Raw genomic sequence first — 23034 nt, 5'->3', positions numbered from 1 at the left:
GGCCAAAACCTTTGTGGTAGTCGCAGTAGAGGATCTTGTTCCCGCAAGTTCTGTCCTTGAGTTGGCGAGGTTTCGACAAGATGCCTTTGTCAGCTATTTGTTGGTATACCTCAACGATTGGGGCCGTGAGAGGGGTGTAGTTCATAAACTTTCCTACTCGGGGGAAAGGCTTAAAAGGCCGCCACCACCTGGCTGACCTCCTCATCGTTGATGTATTCTCTCGCCAGGTTCTGAATTTCTTGCATGGTCCATATGGGTTTGGTGGTGAGGTGTTTTCTAAAGTCTTCGTTCGATAGCCCGTTCGTCAGGCACAGGCTGGCCATCGAGTCGGTCAGGCCATTGATCTCCTGGCATTCATCGTTGAACCTGTCAAGATACTTCCTGGTCGATTCCCTATTTCTTTGGGTTACACCTAGGAGGTTAATTGGGTGCTTGGCTTTGGTAATGTGTGTGGTAAATTGGGCTAGGAAGCTGCGAGTTATATCCGCAAAAGTCGTCACGGACCCTTGGGGGAGCGTGTTGAACTACCGGATTTCCAGTCCTGCCAGGGTTACCGGAAAGGCGCGACACCTCACCTCGTCACCCACACCCTCTAGGTTCATCCTGGCCTCAAAGGCCGTTTGGTGTTCCTAGGGGTCCTGGGTTCCGTCATATCTCATGTCCGTTGGCTTGTCGAAATGCTTTGGCAGCCGGACCTCGAGAATGGAGTGGTGAAAAGGGGTTGCTCCCAATGATTATGTGGTTTCGCCGCCTTCTCGGTCTCTCCCTGCTCTCTTCTCGATCTCCTACCTCAGCAGAAGTTGCTAAGGGCCGAGTGTAGATTATGGGGTCTTGTCGTCTCCTCGGTATTTCCCTGCTTTTCCCTTGACCTCCTGACTCCTCGCGGGTCGGGGGGATCAGGAGCCCATTGTACGCCTGACGTGGTTCCTCCGGGGAATTCTTCCCTGGTTTACCCTCTCCTTTGAGGAGTCCGGGAGCGAGGTTGACTCAGCTCGAGTTGGTAGCGCTCCCTGGTCGCTAGCTCCCTCTCAAGGTTTTGCACCCTGTGGCGCAACTCCTGCATGATTCTCGCGTTGCCGCTCCCCATCCCTCCGAAAGGACGCCTTTTCCGGGAACGGGAGGGGAGCTCATCCCCGCGGGAGAGGGATCTCATACGTTCACGGGAGGAAGCCAAGGAGGCCACATTACTGATTCGGTGAGTGCCCTCTTCTTCGCGCGGCTCACTTTCTTCTCACTCTTCCACTGGACCCAACATAAAATCCATTCATGCCAGGTTCCCTACAAACGGCGCCAATATTCGGTTGCTTACTTCCTGAACGGGTCGGGTTCCTTAGTTGCCTGGAAATGTGAGATACGGGTCACCTCTGCGCGTCTGGATCTCCTTAGCCAACGGGGAGAGGATGACCTTTAGGGAGTGTGGTTCTACCGAGCTGACGGTTTGGAGTTGACGGCTTGGAGAGGAGGGGCCACCTGCAAAAAAGGACTCCAACGCTCAAGTCAGTGTCCGTACGAAGGCGGCAGATAATGTGAGGGGTAGGTGACGTACCTCTGGGGAGGGGTAGGGCCTTCCCCATATATACCTTGCATTAGGGTGGGTGCCACAGGAGCAGACCCACCTTCCAGAAAATTTCCCTCCTCCAACTGAATGGTTTCACGCAGATGGGGAGGTGGTGCACGGGTTATCCCTTGGTTTGGGCATGGCGTGTTGTCGGGTCGGCGGTTTGTCCTGACCCAGACTCCTGCCTAGCTAGGCTGGGCTAGAACAAAAATAAATAATAAGATTGCAAAATAGGATATATTGTCATATACCAAATTTTCATTTAATTAAAGAAAGTTCTAATTATTTGTTCTTTGTGATTATAAAAAGTACAATCTAAAATAATGTCTTTTTTTAACAATAAGTTTTATAATTATTGTATATTAATGTGAATATATAGTACTAATTAAAAATATTATTAATTCATTCTCTAAATATAGCGTTTAAAATTCTTTTAATTAAAAATAAGGAGGATACTTTAGTTTAAGATTTTTAGTTATTGTTCTTAAATATATCAATAAACTAAATGTTTGTTTGGACACTATTAAGTTGATGAGAAAAGATCTTTTTTCAATGAAAGAAGATCTTTTTTTTAGTGCGTTTGGAAAATTTCTAATAGTAAAAGTAAAAGCACTAAAAAAACATCTTTTTTGAGAAGTTACAATTTACATCTTTTTTTAAAAGATCTTTTTTCCTTAAAAAAATATTTTTCACATAATACATGAACAAAAAAGTAGTTTTATCTTATTTTATCCAAACATAATTAATAGATAAAAAGATCTTTTAAAAAAATATCATTTAAAAAGATATCTTTTTTAAAAATGGTGCCCAAACAAACCCTAAATAAAAAATCAATTCAGTTTAAAAAAATTTATGAGATTAAACATCTCTTTTGTACATTATTCATTCAATAATATTAATAACATATATGAATGAAAATTTTATTTTTATATAATTAAGTTTTATTGGAGAAATAAGGATTAATGTTTGAAAGAAGAGAAAAGAAGGAAGAGAAGAAAGAATAATAGATGACTTTATTAATTATTGTGATATCTAAAGAGCATCAAAAGGAAGCTATTTATACTTTTATAGTCAAGAGCTCAACTCTTAGCTCATTCATCTAGGTTACATTTATAACTGACTCGATGTATTTGAATCTTAAAATACCATTACAATTTAGGGCATCCATAACAAATACATTTATAACAAGTTCTTATTATTTATTAATTTTCATTTTAGTCAAGATGTTTAATACAATAATAGAGGTGAACATAGATAAGATAATATCCGCATCCAATCTGAAAATTGAGTGAAGGTTCTGCTTGTTTACCAGGACAGTGGCTTATCCGACATCCTTACTTGGACGGTGGTGGGAGTATCTACAAAGGACTTTGATACCTAAGTCAACAAAAGTTTAAGCAAGTTTTAAGTGAGATTGGATTGATGAAAACACCTTTGTGTTGGCGTATTTATAGAGTAACAATGTAAGATTTAGTCATTTCTTGGAGATAACTTTTGAAGATCATGGGGGTTACTCCCTCACAAAATGAAAAGTTATCCCCCATGTTCAGGGTGGTTATCACTTGGAGGGTGATAATTGAAGTAGTGCGGGGAGCATTTAGTTTGCTCCTTAAGTCAGGTCAGATACGAGTTTCAGAGACCCGTATCTAAGTTGGTCCAACCCGTTCAGATAAGTCCAAATGAATTGGATTGTGTGCTACTGGGCCGAGTATCTGATAGAATGAATGTGTGTTGTGCTTTTATTCCGTAGGCCAAGTACGAGCAATAAAAACCCTAATCCCATTGTTGCTCCCCTTTGTTGTATAGCCGCCACTCTCTTCATTCACTCACTCTTGACTTTCATGTCCTCACGGCAATTTGCACCACCACGTTAATGGTCAGAGGCTCACTGCCCTAATCTCGCTCCTCCTCTATGCTAGCACTACATCATCATTTTGCTTCTCACTTTTTCAGTCCATTGCTATTTGTCGTTCATCGTGCTCGTCATCTGCCTCTCACTGTTCGCCTCTCGTCACTCACTACTGCTCGTCTCCACTCGCCACTGCTCCTCTGCTCATCATTAATCATTTTGCTTGTGCTTCTATAGTTCTTGTACCAGAAGTTGGATCGTTACAATCTAGCTAGGATCCAAGAGAGGATTCTGGCATCACGGTGTCTGTCGCTGGAGGTGTTGTCGTTGAGATAGTGGGCTGATGAGCAGATGGAGGCGGCCGCATCGAGGTAGAAGGAGCCCTATAGTTGGGGTTAGGGACCATGATGAACGGCTGGTTCAGTGCATGCATTGCTTGTGACGTCATCGTGGTAGTCAGGAGTAGAGGGGGACGATTGAGAAGTCCCAGGGATACCAGTAGAAACTGTCCCTCTACCACGACCACGACCACAAGGCCGATCCGTGACACTTTTACCTATCGTCATGTCTACAAAAAGTATACCAATTAATATAAATCCTCCCACAATTATATTATTTGGAAAAAATTTTGACATAACCTCCCCTCGAAAGGTGTTAATCTTCAAGGTAATAAACCGCAAAATAATAAAAACATATTCAAACTTTACAAAGTTAGAACCCTTGAATCTAAACCTAACTAATCTATTAGAGAATCTATCCTCAAACTTCAACACTACTAAAATATGCATATCATCATGCAACAATATAACAAACAACAAACAAACAACAACACAACAAATAACACAAATTAATTGAGTACCTAATTAATTAAAATTTAGTTTAGAACCTAATGAATTAAAATTTAGAACATTACAACAAACAACACAAATTTAAGAAGTCGGAGAAGGGGTGCTAGCTGGAGGGAGTAGCGACGGCAGAGGCAGCAATAACAGCAGCGAAAGAAGCAGTGAGCAACAGTGGCAGAGGCGGCAGCAACAGCAGTGGCAGAAGCAGCACCAGCAGTGGCGGTTCAGTTTAGACGATGAGAGGGGACCGTTAAAGGAGGCTGCCAGAGGGAATGTTGACGGAAAGGGGAGAGGGTTAGAGAGAGAGTGGGAGGCGAGTGGATTAGAGAGTGAGAGAGAGCAAATCGAAATCAGGGGGAAGAGGGTTCGCGGTTCGAATTTAGGGCAAAAATACCGTCGGATAAATCCACCGATAAAGCTTTGCGTTTGGCCAAAACGCAACATTTCACTAATCAAGATTACTGTCAGATTTATTCGCCTGTAAATATGATGGTAATCATGGTGCCAACTATTACTCTTTTCCCTCCAATTATTACTGTTGGAAACCAGAATCCGACGGTAAATCTTTTGCCGGGCAAATTCATTGCAAAATCTGCCGGTAAAGCCGCCACTAAACGTGTCATTAACATTCAACGCTAAATTTGACGGTAAATATGGTATTCATTATTTTTCTTGTAATGGTCTTTGTAAGTTTACAACTTCTAATAGAATTTAATAAGACATTATCATATCACGTCTTATATTGACATTCACATTGAATGTGATAGGATTTATACACCCATAACATGGAGGTTGTGACACAGTAATCTCAGCAAGCAGCAGACGACGACAAACCCTTGAGTGCATTCGTGGTGGATCTTGATGCCGTGTGGCACCATACCACATCCGAGCCGCAGAAGAACTACATCTTCAAAGTCGGGTTGTTCTTCGCCAGTAACCTATGCATGTCCTCCTTCAGGGCTTCCTCTGCCTCGGCCACCAGCCTTACGTATCCACAGGGCTAGACCTAAAGCATACAATATCAAGATCAGTAGCACCACTTGGCTGAGTAGAGGTATGAAGAACTCCTTACACGTATGGTGGTGAAGGATGCTCGAGATGCAGAGTCAGAGTCCTTGTAGCAGGAGCTCAGTAAGGAGCTGCAGCACGTACAGTGTAAAACCCGAGAGAATAGTAAATAATTAGCGAATAAATTAGTTATTAATCCAAAAAATTAGAAAATAAAATTTTATAGTTTAATGACATAGAGCTATTTAAAATATGAATTTTGACACCAATTTTAAATAATTTGGCCCAAGATTAGGCCGAACGGGTCGAACCGGGCGAACTAGGCCCGTATTGGGCCCAAGGCCCAACCTAAACCCTTAATATAAATGAGCTTCAACTCATCTTCTTCTTTCTTCATTTGAAGAATGCTGAATACATTCAAGGAAGGGGAGAGAAATAGAAACAAACCCTAACCTCCATTCAAATTCTTGTAACTTTCAATCTGGAGCTCCGATTGACGAGCCCATTTACGGCCATGCGTTCGTCTTGGAGTCCTCTTCAATTCTATCCAAATAAAGTGGTAAGTATCTCTATAATTTACGCCCAGTTCTCTGTGCCCCCTTTCTCCACAAAATTGGTTTGAGTTTTGAGTGATTTTGATGATTTTGGAGATTTAGGTGCAATCTAATATTTGATAATTGTTGGATTATACTCCAATCATCAATGGATAAGGTAAGAAAACTCTAAACCCTTGTGGTTCATCCAATTTTATATACCCTAGTGCTATTTTAGTGAATTATATGAATAAGATTGAAATTATATTAAATTGGAGTTTGAATTGGTGAATTGGAGCTCTTGGAATAAACCCTTGGTGGCTGAAATCATTGCAATTAATTGGGAATCTTGAAGCTTGAATTTTGGTGTTTTTGAGCTTAGGGAGGAACCGGCTAAGGTTAGTTTTGGTTTCTCGTATATAATATGTAATGTGCCATGAAAACTTAGGCTGGTTGACCCATAGGATAAGTTGAATTGATTGTTAGTTGTTGAATTAAATTATTGATTGGGATGTGTTGAGGATAATTGTTAAATTGGTGTTAGGGAGTTGGTTAAGTGGATTATGAGGTGTTGAATATTGAGTTGTCTGTGAGAATATGTTGTTTATGATAATTGATGAGGATACTAAATGATGATAATGATAGTAGGATGACTTGTGAATTGTGTTGCATTGGTTTGTGAAATTGTATATGATGAAAACGTTAAGAATTGGGTATTTGCATGTAATGGAAGAGGTGAAATAGGTATGAGACTGTTTTGTACACAATTAATGCTGAAATTGGAGTGTGAGTTATTAGTTTTTGAAAGAAACTTGGTGAAATAAAGGTTTGAGGAATTTTGTGTAAAATTAATTTTTGGCCAAATTTCGGTGAGCCATAACTTAGCTTTCGGACTCTCAAATTGTTTCAAACTTGTTTCATATGAAAATTGAGTCTGTGAGGTTTACGCCATTCGAAAAATGAATGAAAAATGTTTTAAAATGAGAAATTTATGCACGTCAAAAGTTTGGTGTGTAAAGCTGAAATTCTGCACACTTAACCACTTTTGACTGTTCTGCACTGCATGCGTACGCATACCCCTCATTTGTGAAGGGTCGTTTCTGTCCAGCGTACATGCGTACGCGGACAGAGCTATGCGTACGCAAAATGGGCTAAAGTGCACGCCCACGCGTACGTGTGTTCCATGCATACACGTGACCCCTATTTCAGCAAATATGAAATTCTTGTTTTAAAGCCTAATTTTAAACCTCTAAACCTCGATTTTCACTCTTTTAACCCTAGATCTTAGTAGCAGTTCTAGTAATGAGATGAAGCTAGGGAAGAGGAGGTATCTTGGTGGTGAAGTAAGGTTGGAAGTGATGGTTTATATTTGGAAAATGTGAATACATGAAGTATATGTGATGCCATAGCTATAATGAATGGTTGTGAAATGATTATGAATGTGGAAATTGAAGCCTGATAGAGATTTGTTGATGATAAGAATGTATGAGTTTCTCTCTGTCGTAAGGTGTGTCAGGCACTATATCCCAAGAGCATGGCATGGCGAGCGCTATATCCCAAGAGTGTGTCGAGCACTATATCCCAAGAGTGTGGGAGCACTTTGTCCCAGAAAATGCGATGGACACTATATCCCAAGAGTGTGACGGGCACTATATCCCATGAGTGGAAGCATGTCAGAGAGATTATATCCGGGTTAGCTACCGGGTATGTCGGGTTCTGGTAGAGTAACCGACACGTGAGCTCACAGCCAGTAGGAAAGGCATGCATCATATGCATTTGTATGTTTGCTTTGGTTTGCTTTTTTGGGATTGTCTACTTGTTATTTCATGCTTAACTGCTATATGTTTTGTTTGTTGTATCTGTATTCTACTTGTGTTTGCTTTGTTTGTCTGTGCACAAGTGAGTTTGGAGGGTTGGAGGAGGTAAAAGGTGAATTGTAAAGTTAGAGTTTTATGAGACAACAAGTGGATTGTAATTTGAGGGATTAAATTCGGATTGAGTTAGAACCTTAAGAACCTTAGATAACTATCCCTGTTTATGGTTTTCGTCGTAAGTCTTTAAGATTTATAATCTGAGTATCGACATTCTAGGATTGCCTCTGGCTTTTGCGAGACCTTATTTATTATATATGTGGCACCTTAACCATACTGAGAACCCCCCCGGTTTTCATCCCACACAATATTGTTATTTTTCAGATGTAGGTTGAGAAGCACCACTCTGTATTCTAGAGACTCGAATGAAGCGAAGAACTCTTGGGGTTCAGGGACGTATTTTGTTTATATTTATATATGTATGTAGATTCTCCACCTTGTATTTTTATGTTTGTCCCTCTTAGAGGTTGACTCAGAGAAAGAGGTTGTCGTCATTCTGCTTTGGATCATTTTGGGATTCTCATGTATATATGTATATATGTGTATATGCTCTGTCTGGTTCTAGCTTCGCAAAGTGGGTCAAGAGCCTTATTATCTGTATCTTGAAACTCTCTTAACCTACTTCGTTACGTTGTCGCTTTATGAGTGTTGCGTTTTTCGTTTTACCACTTTTGTTTTGACTTTTCGTAATACCTCACTACCTCTGTCTTATGACTTATGCATAAGACTCTGTATGGTAGGGTGTTACATTATGGTATCAGAGCAGTTCGTTCCTGTAGAGCCTGGGGGATGGACTGACTATGCTTCTAGGCATACTCTGGGTGTGTGTACAAGCTATCTAGGTTGTCTGTTTGACATATATAGTATAAATGCTCATGATCATACTTTTGGAAATACTAAGCACTAGACTTGAGATATTAAGACTGATCACCTTAATATCAATTGTTTGCTATGGACATGACCCAAAGGTAGTCTCGTGAATGCAAGTAAGGTGATACGGCTGAATTTGTGGTTGCTACTGTGCGACCTGCTGCTAAAGGGATGGAGCAGATAACTTAGGAATTTTGAGGGAGGCGGTAATAGATTAGGTGGTGGAGGAAGCCAAGGATTAGAACTCGTGCAGCTGGAGTAAAGGTCGATGATGTTTAGTTAGAGAGTGATAAACCACTATTTTATGGTTTATCTTGTGTTTAATTGAGTGGTTTCATCAAGTCTTCACCCACTTATTCATACTAATTGCATGATTTTACACTTTCCTTCCTAGTATTGTTTTATGGTTGAAAACTTGCTTCCTAGAGACCTTTAATTAGTATATTCTTCTTTATACCATTCGATGCCGTGATCCATATGTTAAGTGTTTCAGGCCTTACAGGGCAGGAATGGCTTAGAGAATGGAGAGGAAGCTTGAAAAAATGGAAGGAACACAAGAAACTAAGGAGATGACCAGCGAACACCGACGTGCGCGCATGGCTCACGCGAGAGCGCAGAATGGAGAAAATTGCAGTGACGCGTGCGCATGCCTGACGCCTACGTGTGGATTAGAGTCTGCACGAATGACGCGAACGCGTGGATGACGCGTACGCATGACAAGGAAAATTGCTGAATGACGCGAACGCGTGACTAACGCGTACACGAGACCTGCGCGATCTGCAGAATTAACAAAAAATGCTGGTAGCAATTTCGGGCCGCGTTTTGACCCAGTTTTCGGCCCAGAAATACAAAATAAAGCTAGGAAACATGCAGAGACTCGACACAACAGTTAACACATCTTAGACACAATAGACATACAGTTTTAGATACATTAGGATAGTTTTTAGGTTTTTAGATCTGAATTTAGAGAGGATTACTTTCCCTCTAGGTTCACTTTACATTCATTGTTTTATGCTTTTGGATATTGAAGAGTCATTACCTCCGTTGAATATACCATTCTAGTTTGTTTCCTTACTTACTCTTTTATTTATTCCATATTCTTAAATTATTGCTTAGAGTAGTAATTGGATTATTTTCATGGATTGTTAATACAGAGAATTACTTTTATTTTTAATTAATTTTGAATCCCTATTTTATTTAATTCATCGTGTTTTCTTATATTTTTATGAGCGTTATATTCATGTCAATGGAGTAGATTCCATACTTGACATGGGGTTGATTAAAAGGAGACACTTGAGTTGGAAGGCTTAAGTGCTGTTTAAATTGGAAGTTGTTAGCTAGTTCTGTATTTACTAACGCTAGACCTTCCCAAGGGAGAGGACTAGGATTTGCGAATAAGAGTTAGCTCAATCACTTGACTTTCCTTTATTTAGTAAGGATTAACTAAGTAAAAACAACAACCTTTTTAATACTACACTTAAGAAGATCCCAACAAGGATAGAACTTCGAATTAATCATTCCCCCAGTCAAGGCTTTTTTTGAAAGAACTATTTCACATATTAGGCGAGCTCGACATCGCCATCGGTTAGCCTCTGAGGGTGGTGAAGTGATTGTTATCGATTCACCAGTCTCATCTGAGGGCGAATCTAAACCGCCATCCGAGAGCGAAATAAGCTCATTTTCTACTGATTCAGTTAATTCACGTGCAGATAGAATGGCAGCACCTAGGAGGATTACTCTCCAGGAAGATGGAGCCCCAGATTTTACAATGCAGCCGTATCAAGTGCATCATCCAACTCTGACTGCAGATTTTGAACTGAAGACTGCACTAATTAACTTGATGCCCAAGTTTTATGGCTTACCTGCTCAGGAGCCCATGAAGCACCTTAGGGATTTTCAGACAGCCTGTTCTACTGTTAGGCATCAGGGTACGAATGAAACTTCTATTCTGTTAACTGCCTTCCCATTTTCTCTTGAGGGAAAGGCGAGGGAGTGGTACTACTTCCAACCTGAAACGACTGTTACTAACTGGGATACGCTCAGGAGAGAATTTTTGGAGAAATACTTTCCAGCTGAAGTTACAGACAGACTAAGGAAAGAGATCACATGCATTGTTCAAGGTGAATCAGAAACTCTCTATGAGTACTGGGAGCGTTTTAAAAATATTCTGGACATATGCCTCCATCACATGATTGACAGGCTAGTGTTAATCAGCTATTTCACTCAAGGCATGAAGGCTCGGGATAAGACTACACTAGATGGTGCTAGTAATGGTTCTCTGAAGAAGTACAAGACCGCAGATGAAGTATGGCAACTGATCAGCGACTTAACTGAGTCCACCAGAAATCACAGGCACAGGAATAGCCACTCAAAAACTGTTGCAGAAATTTCCTCTAGTACCGAAACTACTGCTTTTACACAAAGTATATGTGAAATGACCAACCTACTGAAGCAATTACAGTTGAATCAACAACAACAAGTTCAGCCTTCCCCACCACAGCAATGCCAACAGTTAGTACCTCAAAGAGTATGCGGCATATGTGCTGATTATAGTCATTATATTGATGAATTCCCGTAGTTCCAACAAGAAGACACTACTATGGCAGCAACTCATAACTTCTATGACTGCCCGAATCAAGGATACAATCAACAAGGCGGCAACCACAACCAAGGTGGAAACTATAACCAAGGATGGCAGGACAACTCCAATCAAGGTTGGAGGGATAATTCCAACCATGGTTGGAGGGACAACTATAATAGAGGAGGCAGAGACAACAATGGAAACTAGAGGTGGAATAACAACAACAGACAGCAGAATCAGAACCAACCTTACAGAGCTCCTCACCTAAGACAATCAGAAGGACCCCAGCACAACCAACAACAAGTACCTCAGATCACTTATTCCACTTCCTCATAAAATGATGAGATGCTTCATTCTCTTGCACAAGGACAACAATATATACAGACTACACTAAACTCTACTCTAAATGGTCTGAATGCCACTTTACAAGCTCTCGCCGCCAGGATAGATTTATTACCTACTTCCACTAACCAACCTTTAAACTCCAGTGGAATTCCTTCTCAACCCTTACCTAACCCCAAGGGTGGCATCAATGCCATCACTTTGAGGTCTGGAACCACACTGCAAGAGAGAAACCAAGAGGAGCCAAACCCAATAGAACATGCCCCAATTGAAGACTCATTGGAAGTAGAAGATGCTGAAATGGAAGATGCTAAAGAGGAAGAGGAAGTACAAGACAAGGTTGAAGAAGAAGTAACTCAGCAAAGGAATGCATCACCAAAGGATGCAGAAGCTGCAAGTGGTGCCATTCCTATCCCATTTCCACATCTTGCAAGGAAGTCCAGAAAGCAGATGGAACTTGATCCCAAAATGGTAGAAATTTTCAAAAAGGTTGAGGTAACTGTTCCCCTTTTTGATGTCATTCAGCAAGTACCTAAATATGCAAAATTTTTGAAAGATTTATGCATACATAAAGATAAAATTAATGAATTAGAAACTATCCCTTTAGGTAGTTCTATATCTGCCTTAATGGGAGGTATACCTGAAAAATGTAGTGATCCAGGTCCATGCATGGTTAACTGTACCATTGGAGGTGTAGTATTTTCTGATTGCATGTGTGACTTAGGAGCATGTATTAGTATAATGCCGTTATCTATATATGATACTCTAAGGCTCCCTCCCTTAAAAAGGACGGCAGCTCGTTTTGTGTTAGCAGATAAAAGTATTATTACAGTAGTTAGAATTGCTGAAGATGTATTAGTGAGCATTAAGGGGCTCACATTTCCTATTGACTTCTATATCCTGGAAATGGCCCCTAATGACTCAGGAAGACCATCATCAATCCTGCTTGGAAGACCATTCCTGAAAATTTCAAAGTTCAAGCTGGATGCATTCTCAGGAACTTACTTCTTTGAGATAGATGGCAGAACGGTAAGTTTCAGTTTAAATGAAGCTATGAAGCACCCTCCGAAAGATCATTCTATCTTCCAGTGTGACATCATCGATGAAACTGTAGCTGAACTTCACCAAGAAGAATTAGAAGAGAAGCACATGGAGTAAGGTCCAAGTGTGGGGACACCCTCTGAACATAATGAAAACACCTTAACCTTACCACTATCCCCAGATGATCCAGAACCTAGCCATGAGCAGAAATTGGAATTGAAGCCCCTTCCTCCACACCTCAAGTATGCTTACCTTGAGGATAATTAGAAGTTTCCAGTCATTATTGCAAGGGAACTCACTTCTCAACAGGAGGAGCAACTGCTTAGTGTGTTGATAAAACATAAGAAAGCAATTGGATGGAGCTTGGAAGATATAGTAGGCATCAGCCCTCAAATTTGTGAGCACAGGATATATTTAGAAGTGGAATCAAAACCCGTCCGTCAACCCCAAAGAAGATTGAATCCCACCATCTTAGAAGTTGTCAAGAAAGAAGTAACCAGGCTACTTGAAGCAGATATCATTTACCCCATCTCAGACAGTGAATGGGTCAGTCTAGTACAAGTGGTGCCCAAGAAGTCTGGAGTCACAACAGTAAAGAATGAGCATGGAGAGCTCTTGACAACTAGAGTACAAAATTCATGGAGGGTTTTCATTGACTATAGGCATCTCAACCAAGCTACTCGCAAAGATCATTACCCCTTGCCATTTATTGATCAGATGCTTGATCGCCTGTCAGGTAAATCCCATTATTGCTTTTTAGATGGTTATACAGGCTACTTTCAAATTCATATAGCTCCTGAGGATCAGGAGAAGACCACTTTTACATGTCCCTTTGGAACGTATGCATATAAAAGGATGCCTTTTGGCTTATGTAATACACCTGCTACTTTCCAAAGATGCATGACGAGCATCTTTTCAGATCTTATTGAGAACTGTATGGAAGTATTTATGGATGATTTTAGCGTATATGGTGATTCATTTGACCTTTGCTTGGATAGTTTAGCTGAGTATTAGACAGATGCATTAGTTCAAACCTTGTATTGAATTTTGAAAAGTGTCATTTTATGGTAAAACAAGGAATTGTTCTAGGACATGTTGTCTCTAAAACTGGTATTTCAGTAGATCCAGCAAAGGTGGATGTCATTTCTAGTTTATCTTACCCCTCCTCCGTAAGGGAAGTCCGTTCGTTCCTAGGCCATGCAGGTTTTTACATGAGATTCATTAAGGACTTCAGTAAGGTAGCATTACCCTTATCCAGACTGCTACAGAAAGATATTGAGTTCAAATTCAGTGAAGATTGCATGAAAGCGTTTGATAAGCTAAAGATCGCCCTGACTCAAGCTCCAATTATGAGAGGACCAGACTGGAACCAGAAATTTGAAATTATGTGTGATGCCTCCAACCATGCAGTAGGAGCGACGCTGGCTCAGCGCGAAGGTGAGAATCCTTTCGTAATTGCTTATGCATCTAAAACCTCAGATGCTGCTCAGTCTAATTACACTACTACTGAGAAAGAGCTTCTTGCTATTATTTTTGCTCTAGATAAATTCTGAGCCTATTTACTTGGTACTAAGGTAGTAGTGTACTCAGACCATGCAGCTCTAAAATATTTATTAGCTAAAAAGGAGTCCAAACCAAGGTTGATACGTTGGATACTGCTGCTGCAAGAATTTGATTTAGAAATTAAGGATCGGAGTGGTAACCAGAATTTAGTGGCAGACCACTTGAGTCGCCTTGAGCACATTAAGGATGATTCCACTCCTATAAATGATGCTTTCCCATTTGATAGCTTGCATGCAGTATCTGAAGTAGTTTCTTGGTATGCACCTGTAGCTAATTATCTAGTTAGCCATACTTTCCCTCCCAATTTTACTAAACATCAAAGGGACAAGCTGAAAAGCGAGTCTAAATATTATATATGGGATGACCCATATTTATGGAGGTGTGGTTCTGATCAGGTAATTAGAAAGTGTGTGCCCTAATCAGAATTCCAGTCCATTTTAGAGGCCTGCCACTCTTCTGAGAGTGGAGGACACTTTAGCCCTCAAAGAATAGCTAGAAAAATCTTAGATAGTGGATTCTGGTGGCCTACTCTTTTTAAAGATGCTGTTGAATTCTGTAAATCTTGTTCTCCATGCCAAAGATTTCGTAATATATCCAAGAGGGATGAGATGCCTCAACAAATTATGCTTTTCTATGAAATTTTTTATGTTTGGGGCATTGACTTCATGGGTCCATTTCCAAACTCTAATGGTTACCTTTATATACTGTTAGCTGTATATTATGTTTCTAAATGGGTGGAAGCAATTCCTACCCGTACTGATGACGCTAACGCTGTTGTTTTCTTTGTTAGAAACCATATTATCTGTCACTTTGGATCACCATGAGCAATCGTGAGCGATCAAGGCACTCACTTTTGTAACAGGAGACTAACATGATTACTGAAGAAGCATGTGATAGTTCACAAAATAGCAACAACTTATCATCACCAGACCAATAGACAAGCAGAAGTGTCTAACAGAGAATTTAAATGCATTGTAGAGAAAATAGTAAAAGCTCATAGGAAAGACTGGAGTGCCAGACTACAAGATGCACTCTGGGCATATAGAACAACATACAAGACACCTATTGGGATGAGCCCCTTCCGCTTGGTATACGGAAAGGCTTGCCACCTTCCAGTGGAGGTGGAACACAAGGCTTTCTGGGCTGTAAGGGAATGCAATATGAATTTTGAAGAATATGGTGCTGAAAGAAAGCTGCAACTAGCATAATTGGAAATCTTCGCCTAGAAGCATATGACAATTCCAGGCGATACAAAGAGAAGATGAAGGCTGTCCATGACAAGCATATAAAAAGGAGAGAGTTCTGACCAGGGGAGTTAGTTTTTCTTTATAACTCCAGACTGAGGCTTATGCCAGGTAAATTGAGATCAAGATGGGAAGGTCCCTATAGAGTAGAAAAGGCAGAGCCATACGGAGTTTTTCACCTGTGTCATCCTTCTAGCTCCAAATTCATAAAGGTCAATGGACATCGCCTAAATCTTTATCATGGTGAAAAGATGAAGGATCACAAAGAACTAGAGGTTTTTCTCTTGGAAGACCCACCAACAGAAGCAGAATGAGCCTGAAGACGTCCAACTTAAGGACGTAAAAGCAAAGTGCTAGGTGGGAGACAACCCATCATGGTATGATCGTTCAGTTTCAGTCTTAGTTTTATTTTACTTTATTCTATTTTTATTTTTGTTAATAACTCTTCTCATAATCTCTGCATATAGCTGCATATAGCTTGCATTTGCATTTGCATACTGCATATATAAAAAAAAAGAAAAAAAAAGAGAGGCACGTGACGCGTAAGTGTCGCTAACGCGTCCGCGTCATAGGTGCCTTCGAAACGAGAAGAAAAGAAGCAGAGAGTCACGTGAGAGCGTGGCTGGAGGCGTGCCTTAGGCACAAGCATACCCACGCGACCGCGTCCATCACGCGCCCGCGTCATTTTGAAAAATAGCCTCCCACACGTCCGCGTCACCCACACAAACACGTGGCCCTGCAAAATCGACGTAAAGAAGTATATGGCAGTAAGTTATGATGGAGCTGGGCTGGAATGATGCTGAAAGCACAAGCCCTACCACGCGAACGTGTGCCCCACGCGGCCGCGTCGTTTTTCAAAATATGGCCATTCACGCGTGCGCGTCACCCAGATTTTTGGCAATACGCATTTAAAATAGAGAGTTGTGCGTACGCGAGGCTACACTCGCGCCAATAGCACAAATCAGGCCACGCGATCGTGTGACCCACGCGTCCGCGTTACCTGAACTTATCACACACCACGCAATCGCGTGACCCACGCGTCCGCGTCACATGCGACGCACAACTTATCCAGATAAGCGCTAGATATCATATCTTTTCTTTCCCAAATCAAAATCTTTTCTTTCCCTTCTTATTTCTTTCTTCTACCTTCTTCCTTCTTTATTCTTTCTAATTTTTTACTTTCTCCTCACTTATTTTTCACATCCATTATCAAGGTTCTTTTTTTCTTTACTTTTTACTTTTCCTTTATTATTTTTATTTATGTTTTCTTCTTCTTTTTCTTTTCACTTTTATTATCTATATTTTCTTTTTCTTTCTTTTTCTTTTCTTTTTATTCCTTTAATTGGTGTTAGAAATTTAATTGGGTGATTATTTCCTTTTACATTTTGCTTGTAAGTTATTGTAGAATTGTTTGACAATTTATATTACTTCTTAAAAGGGTTGCTTTCATGTTCAATTTAATACTTTCAATAACATATTCACCATGCATGCTATGTGTTTGTGAAAAAGCCCGTATGGCATTGTGCATTATTTTTATATTACACTATTCTACTACTCTAATGCCTGTTTTTCACAAAACCCCTTTTCACATTTTATTGATTAAATATAATTGTCAATACAAACAGGTTGTTAGTTTAACAAACTTGATAATCAAATTGGACATTTAATGCTTGATCTATGCTACTCATGTCTTTGCCGGCATGCCCATAAATATCTTGCATTTAATTGTTATCACATGCACTTGCTATATTCCCATTGATGAACTTTTCACATGTAGTCATGACCATGTGTTAACGACACCCTTCTTTTCCGTGCATTGATTATCACCTATAATATCCTCTCCCTTGCTCAAACCCTTAGCTTTACATATTACTTTCTATTTTCCTTTTTCAGGATGGCCACCAAGAAGGGTAAAGAGAAAGCTACTCCCAAACCACCAGCAAAGAAAGGAACAAAAAGAGCACTAGTGGCAGAGCCATCTTCAATAGCAGTAAAGCCCTCAACAAAACGAATCAAGAGGATCATCAAAGTCGATGAAAAAGAGAAAGCTTTCCCAGCAAAGGACACTGCGCGGTTCACTAACCGCTACTGTGAGCAGATGTTCCCCATCCTGCCTGAGAGAAACTATAACAATGAGTATCTACTCATCCTCCCGACCAATATTATTGAATTTTTTGAGCCCTGTATTGAGCGAAGACAATGGGGATTCCTACGGAGACAGCCACGGCAGATTAACCTATCATGGGTAGTTGAATTCTACTCCAATTTTCACATGCCAACCATGCAGTCTGTCTATGTCCATCAGAAGCAAGTTCCCATAACTGAAGAGGCCATTCAACGAGCTTTAGATCTTCCCCCTGCACCAGAAGGATTAGACGCATTCCAAGAAACCTCATTCAAACGCCAGAAATACCAATTTGACTGGGACGTCGTTCTCAGAGTTATAGCACAACCTGGCAGCAGATGGATCTATGGATACCATCGATCTCGACCTAAGAGCATGTTGGCTTCAGCACTCACTTTGGAGGCTCGAGTATGGGCACAGATTATGTCCCATTACGTCTTTCCGAGCACTCACGGGTCCTCCTTCACTGCAGACATGGCTGTTCTATTCTGGTGTATCCTTACAGACTAGCACCTCAATTTACCAAGACACATTCGGCTTGCTATGGGACACGTACAGATTGCGAGCAACCTACCTTTTCCTGCCTTGGTTTTAGATCTAGTCTCAGCAGCTGGAGTCTCCTACAGAGCTGGAGACACCAAGACCATGATTCCACGGGATGATCAGATAGTCCCTAACAGGAAATATATCAGACCTTCAGCAGCCACTACTAGTCGACCTGCAGACCCGGCCGAAGACATTCATTCTCCTTCCACATCACAAGTACCCTCAACAAACCAACTACTCCATCAGATAATTGAGAGGCTAGACCGGCTTGACCGAAAAGGAAAGCAAAGAGAGCGCCGTAACAAGCGTCGATTTACATACCTCAAGGAGCTGCTTGTTGGTCACCACCCACCTAAAGAAGACCCAGACACCCCGGACTCCACTTCATTTACCAGCACAGGGAGCCATGACGGTCCCGATTGTGGAGATGCTGCTACCAGCCCCCCTTTGTTCCTGACTGATGGCACCGAGGACGGAGCCAAGCTTTAAGTGTAGGGAGGTCGGTCAGTACTTGACTTCCGGAGGTAATTTCTCTTTCTCAACACCAATAGAATAGGATATTTATTTATTTTTCTTTGTTTAGGATAGGATAAATTGCATAGTAATAGGTTATTTGCATGCATGTTCTAATTGGTTAGAAAATAATAAGTTTCTTTTTAAGACCCTATTTTTGAAAAATTTTACTTATTTAAATCAAAACTCTTGTGTTAAACTTGTTTGGAAGTTGTATTTGGAACATAGTTAAAAGCTAGAACACACAACCTGTGAGACTTGAGCTTAATGAAATGGTTACAATATTTGACCATAAATATTTTATTCTTGTGTGTTTACTTCTCTATGATTGTAATCTATATTTTGTTCCATCCTATATGTCTAATATTTAATGTGTTATATGCATGCATATGATTGAGGCCATTATTTTATTAACTCACTTACCCCAATTAGCCTACCCTTCCAATTACCTTTATTAGCCACTTTGAGCCTTTTAATCCCATTTGTTCTATATTTTACCACATTACTAGCCTTAAGCGGAAAAACAAGTAATACCCCAAATTGAATCTTTGGTTAGCTTAAGATAGAAAGTGTGTATCAATTAAGTGTGGGAAACTGTGGGAACATTGGTTAATAAGAGAATGTGTCATGATAAAATGTTGGGAATTTGGGTACCTACTCATGTGAAACTGAAAAAAAAATTTATAAATCTATGTGCATTGATAAGCCATATTTATTTTTACCTTTACCTTAAAAAAATATTCAAATAAATAAGTAATTAGATAAATGAATAAGGGGACAAAATTACCCCAATGCTAAGTTAAGTCTAATAAAAAAATCAATACATATGTGATACAAGTTAAGAGAAAAGTTGATGCATGAGTATGTAAAACAAAAGTAGGAGAATTTTTGGGTAGTTAAGGATGATTTAAGAAGAAAATAAGAGTATGTATGTTAGGTGATAGCTTAGGATAATCAAGGATTCAATTTATAGCTCACTTAGCCATATATATACCCTCACCTTTACCTTGGCCCCATTACAACCTTGAAAAGACCTCATGATGTTTGATTGGTGTATTAAATACTTGTTGATTGGTTAGGTGAAGAACAGGGTTTAGAAAGCATGATTAGAGAAGAATAGAGTGATTACCCTATACACTAGAGTGACTAGAGTGCATATACACCATCAGTAAGGGTTCAATGCTTAATTCTATGTTCCCTGCTTTCATGAGTTGTCTTCCTATGAGTTTACTTGTTTTTACTGTATAATTTGAATTAGTAAAATTTGATTTTGAAGAACTTATTTATTTTATTTTTAACTAAGTAGACAAAATTATTTTATCATATAGTTGCATTCATAGGTTGCATTGCATTGCATGAGTCTTACTTTTCCCTACTCATTTTATTTATCTCTTAAGCTAAGCATGAGGACATGCTAATGTTAAGTGTGGGGAGGTTGATAAACCACTATTTTATGGTTTATCTTGTGTTTAATTAAGTGGTTTCATCAAGTTTTCACCCACTTATTCATACTAATTGCATGATTTTACACTTTCCTTCCTAGTATTATTTTATGGTTGAAAACTTGCTTCCTAGAGACCTTTAATTAGTATATTCTCCTTTATACCATTCGATGTCGTGATCCGTGTGTTAAGTATTTCAGGCCTTATAGGGCAGGAATGGCTTAGAGAATGGAGAGGAAGCTTGCAAAAATGGAAGGAACACAAGAAACTAAGGAGATGACCAGCAAACACCGACGCGCGCGCATGGCTCACGCGAGCGCGCGGAATGGAGAAAATTGCAGCGATGCGTGCGCGTGCCCGACGCGTACGTGTGGATTGGAGTCTGCACGAATGATGCGAATGCGCGGACGACGCGTATGCTTGACAAGAAAAATTGCTGAATGATGCGAACGCGTGACTGACGCGAACGCGTGACTGACGCGTACGCGTGACTGACGCGTACGCGTGACTGACGCGTACGCGTGACCTGCGCGATCTTCAGAATTAACAGAAAACGCTGGGGGCGATTTTGAGCCGCATTTTGACCCAGTTTTTTGCCCAGAAACATAGAATAAAGCCAGAGAACATGCAGAGACTCAACACAACAGTTAACACATCTTAGACACAATAGACATACAGTTTTAGATACATTAGGATAGTTTTTAAGTTTTTAGATCTAAATTTAGAGAGGATTACTTTCCCTCTAGGTTCACTTTACATTCATTGTTTTATGTTTTTGGATATTGAAGAGTCATTACCTCCATTGAAGATACTATTCTAGTTTGTTTCCTTACTTACTCTTTTATTTATTCCATATTCTTAAATTATTGCTTAGAGTAGTAATTGGATTATTTTCATGAATTGTTAATACAGAGAATTACTTTTATTTTTAATTAATTTTGAATCCCTATTTTATTTAATTCATCATGTTTTCTTATATTTTTATGAGCGTTATATTCATGTCAATGGAGTAGATTCCATACTTGACATGGGATTGATTAAAAGGAGACACTTGAGTTGGAAGGCTTAAGTGCTGTTTAAATTGGAAGTTGTTGGCTAGTTCTGTATTTACTAACGCTAGACCTTCCCAAGGGAGAGGACTAGAATTTGCGAATAAGAGTTAGCTCAATTACTTGACTTTCCTTTATTTAGTAAGGGTTAACTAAGTGAAAACAACAACCTTTTTAATACTACACTTAAGAAGATCTCAACAAGGATAGAACTTCCAATTAATCATTCCCCCAGTCAAGGCTTTTTATCTAGAATATTAATAATCATTCTTAGTTTTTATTACTTTAATTTACAATTATTTAATTGCTTATCAACCAAACTCAAACTCTCTCGGAAAATTCCTAATTAATAAATTAGCATCCTTTCTCGCAACTCGTTGGGAGACGACCTGGGATTCATACTCCCAGTATTTTTCTATTCTAAATTTTTGTGACACTCTTCTAAATTGGTGAGGTGGATTTTAGCTGGTTAGGAGCTATACTTGCAATGCTATTCTATTATATTATAATCTCTTAATTGGCCTAACTTCTGCCACGCACCAGAGAGATAAAGAGATTCAAGGAGTGTTCTGACAAAGTAAATGAGTGATTAAGTTCTTAATGGTTTAGAATCAGAGTGGCGCTGCGGAAGCGCAATGATTTTGGTAGATCTAGAACCGTAGCGACGTGAGGAAAGAGTTTTAGGATATGAGGGTGTCTTACGGACTCGGCGTAGGATTGAGGAGTGAAAAGTGTGTGTGATTTAGGTTATAACAGATTGAATTAGACTAAGAGATTAGAGAATTGATTAGTGTTTGAGATAACTAAGAAGGATTTGAGACTAATTTAACTTAGATGGAACTCTTGCAGGGTAAGGAAGTTGCAATCATTGAGAAAGAGCTAGACGAAACTAAGAATGAAACAAACAGGTATAGTTTAGGCTTGAATTTGATTGAGTTTATAATCTTGTAAATGAGAGTGAAGAATGTGAATTTGTGTTTGAATTGATATTGGATAATGGTAGAAAGTGGGTGTGAGGTTGGTTGGTATTGAAAGAGCGTATATGTAGATTTGAGAGCGAATTTTCGAGGGTAAAAATTTCTGTTATGGGGTAGGATGTAAAACCCGAGATATTAGCAAATAATTAGCGAATAAATTAGTTATTAATCCAAGAAATTAGAAAATAAAATTTTATAGTTTAATGATATAGAGCTAATTAAAATAAGAATTTTGACACTAATTTTAAAGAATTTGGCCCAAGATTGGGCCGAACCGGGCGAATTGAGCCCGTATTGGGTCCAAGGCCCAACCCAAACCCTTAATATAAATGAGCTTCAACTCATCTTCTTCTTTTTTCATTTGAAGAACATTGAAGACATTCAAGGAAGGGGAGAGAAATAGAAACAAACCCTAACCTCCATTTAAATCCTTGTAACTTTCAAACCGGAGCTCCAGGGATGACGAGTCATTTATGGCCATGCGTTCATCTCAGAGTCCTCTTCAATTCTATCCAAATAAAGTGGTAAGTATCTCTATAATTTGCACCCAGTTCTCTGTGCCCCCTTTCTCCATGAAATTAGTTTGAGTTTTGAGTGATTTTGATGATTTTGGTGGTTTAGGTACAATCTAACATTTGATAATTGTTGGATTATACTCCAATCATTAATAGGTAAGGTAAGAAAACTCTAAACCCTTGTGGTTTGTCCAATTTTGTATACCCTAGTGCTAATTTAGTGAATTATATGAAGTAGATTGAAATTATGTTAAATTAGAGTTTGAATTGGTGAATTGGAGCTCTTGGAATAAACTCTTGGTGGTTGGAATCATTGGTGTTAATTGGGAATCTTGAAGCTTGAATTTTGGTGTTTTTGAGCTTAGGGAGAAACCGACTAAAGTATGGTTTTAGTTTCTCATATATAATATGTAATGTGCCATGAAAACTTAGGCTGGTTGACCCATAGGATAAGTTGAAGTGATTGTTAGTTATTGAATTAAATTGTTGATTGGGATGTGTTGAGGATAATTGTTAAATTGGTGTTAGGAAATTGGTTAAGTGGATTATGAGGTATTGAATA

General features: G+C 39.6%; 1 non-coding gene across 1 annotated transcript; it reads right to left on the bottom strand.

The window, feature by feature from the left end:
- Positions 1–10620: 10620 nt before the first annotated feature.
- On the bottom strand, positions 10621–10728 carry LOC112761550 (small nucleolar RNA R71). The gene has a single exon (XR_003181940.1). It is a non-coding gene; the product is annotated as a small nucleolar RNA R71 (small nucleolar RNA).
- Positions 10729–23034: the final 12306 nt, after the last annotated feature.

Source organism: Arachis hypogaea, chromosome 16 (genome assembly GCF_003086295.3).
Source record: "Arachis hypogaea cultivar Tifrunner chromosome 16, arahy.Tifrunner.gnm2.J5K5, whole genome shotgun sequence".
In the NCBI taxonomy this organism is placed as follows: domain Eukaryota; kingdom Viridiplantae; phylum Streptophyta; class Magnoliopsida; order Fabales; family Fabaceae; genus Arachis; species Arachis hypogaea.
This window is presented reverse-complemented; position numbering and strand designations above follow the sequence as displayed.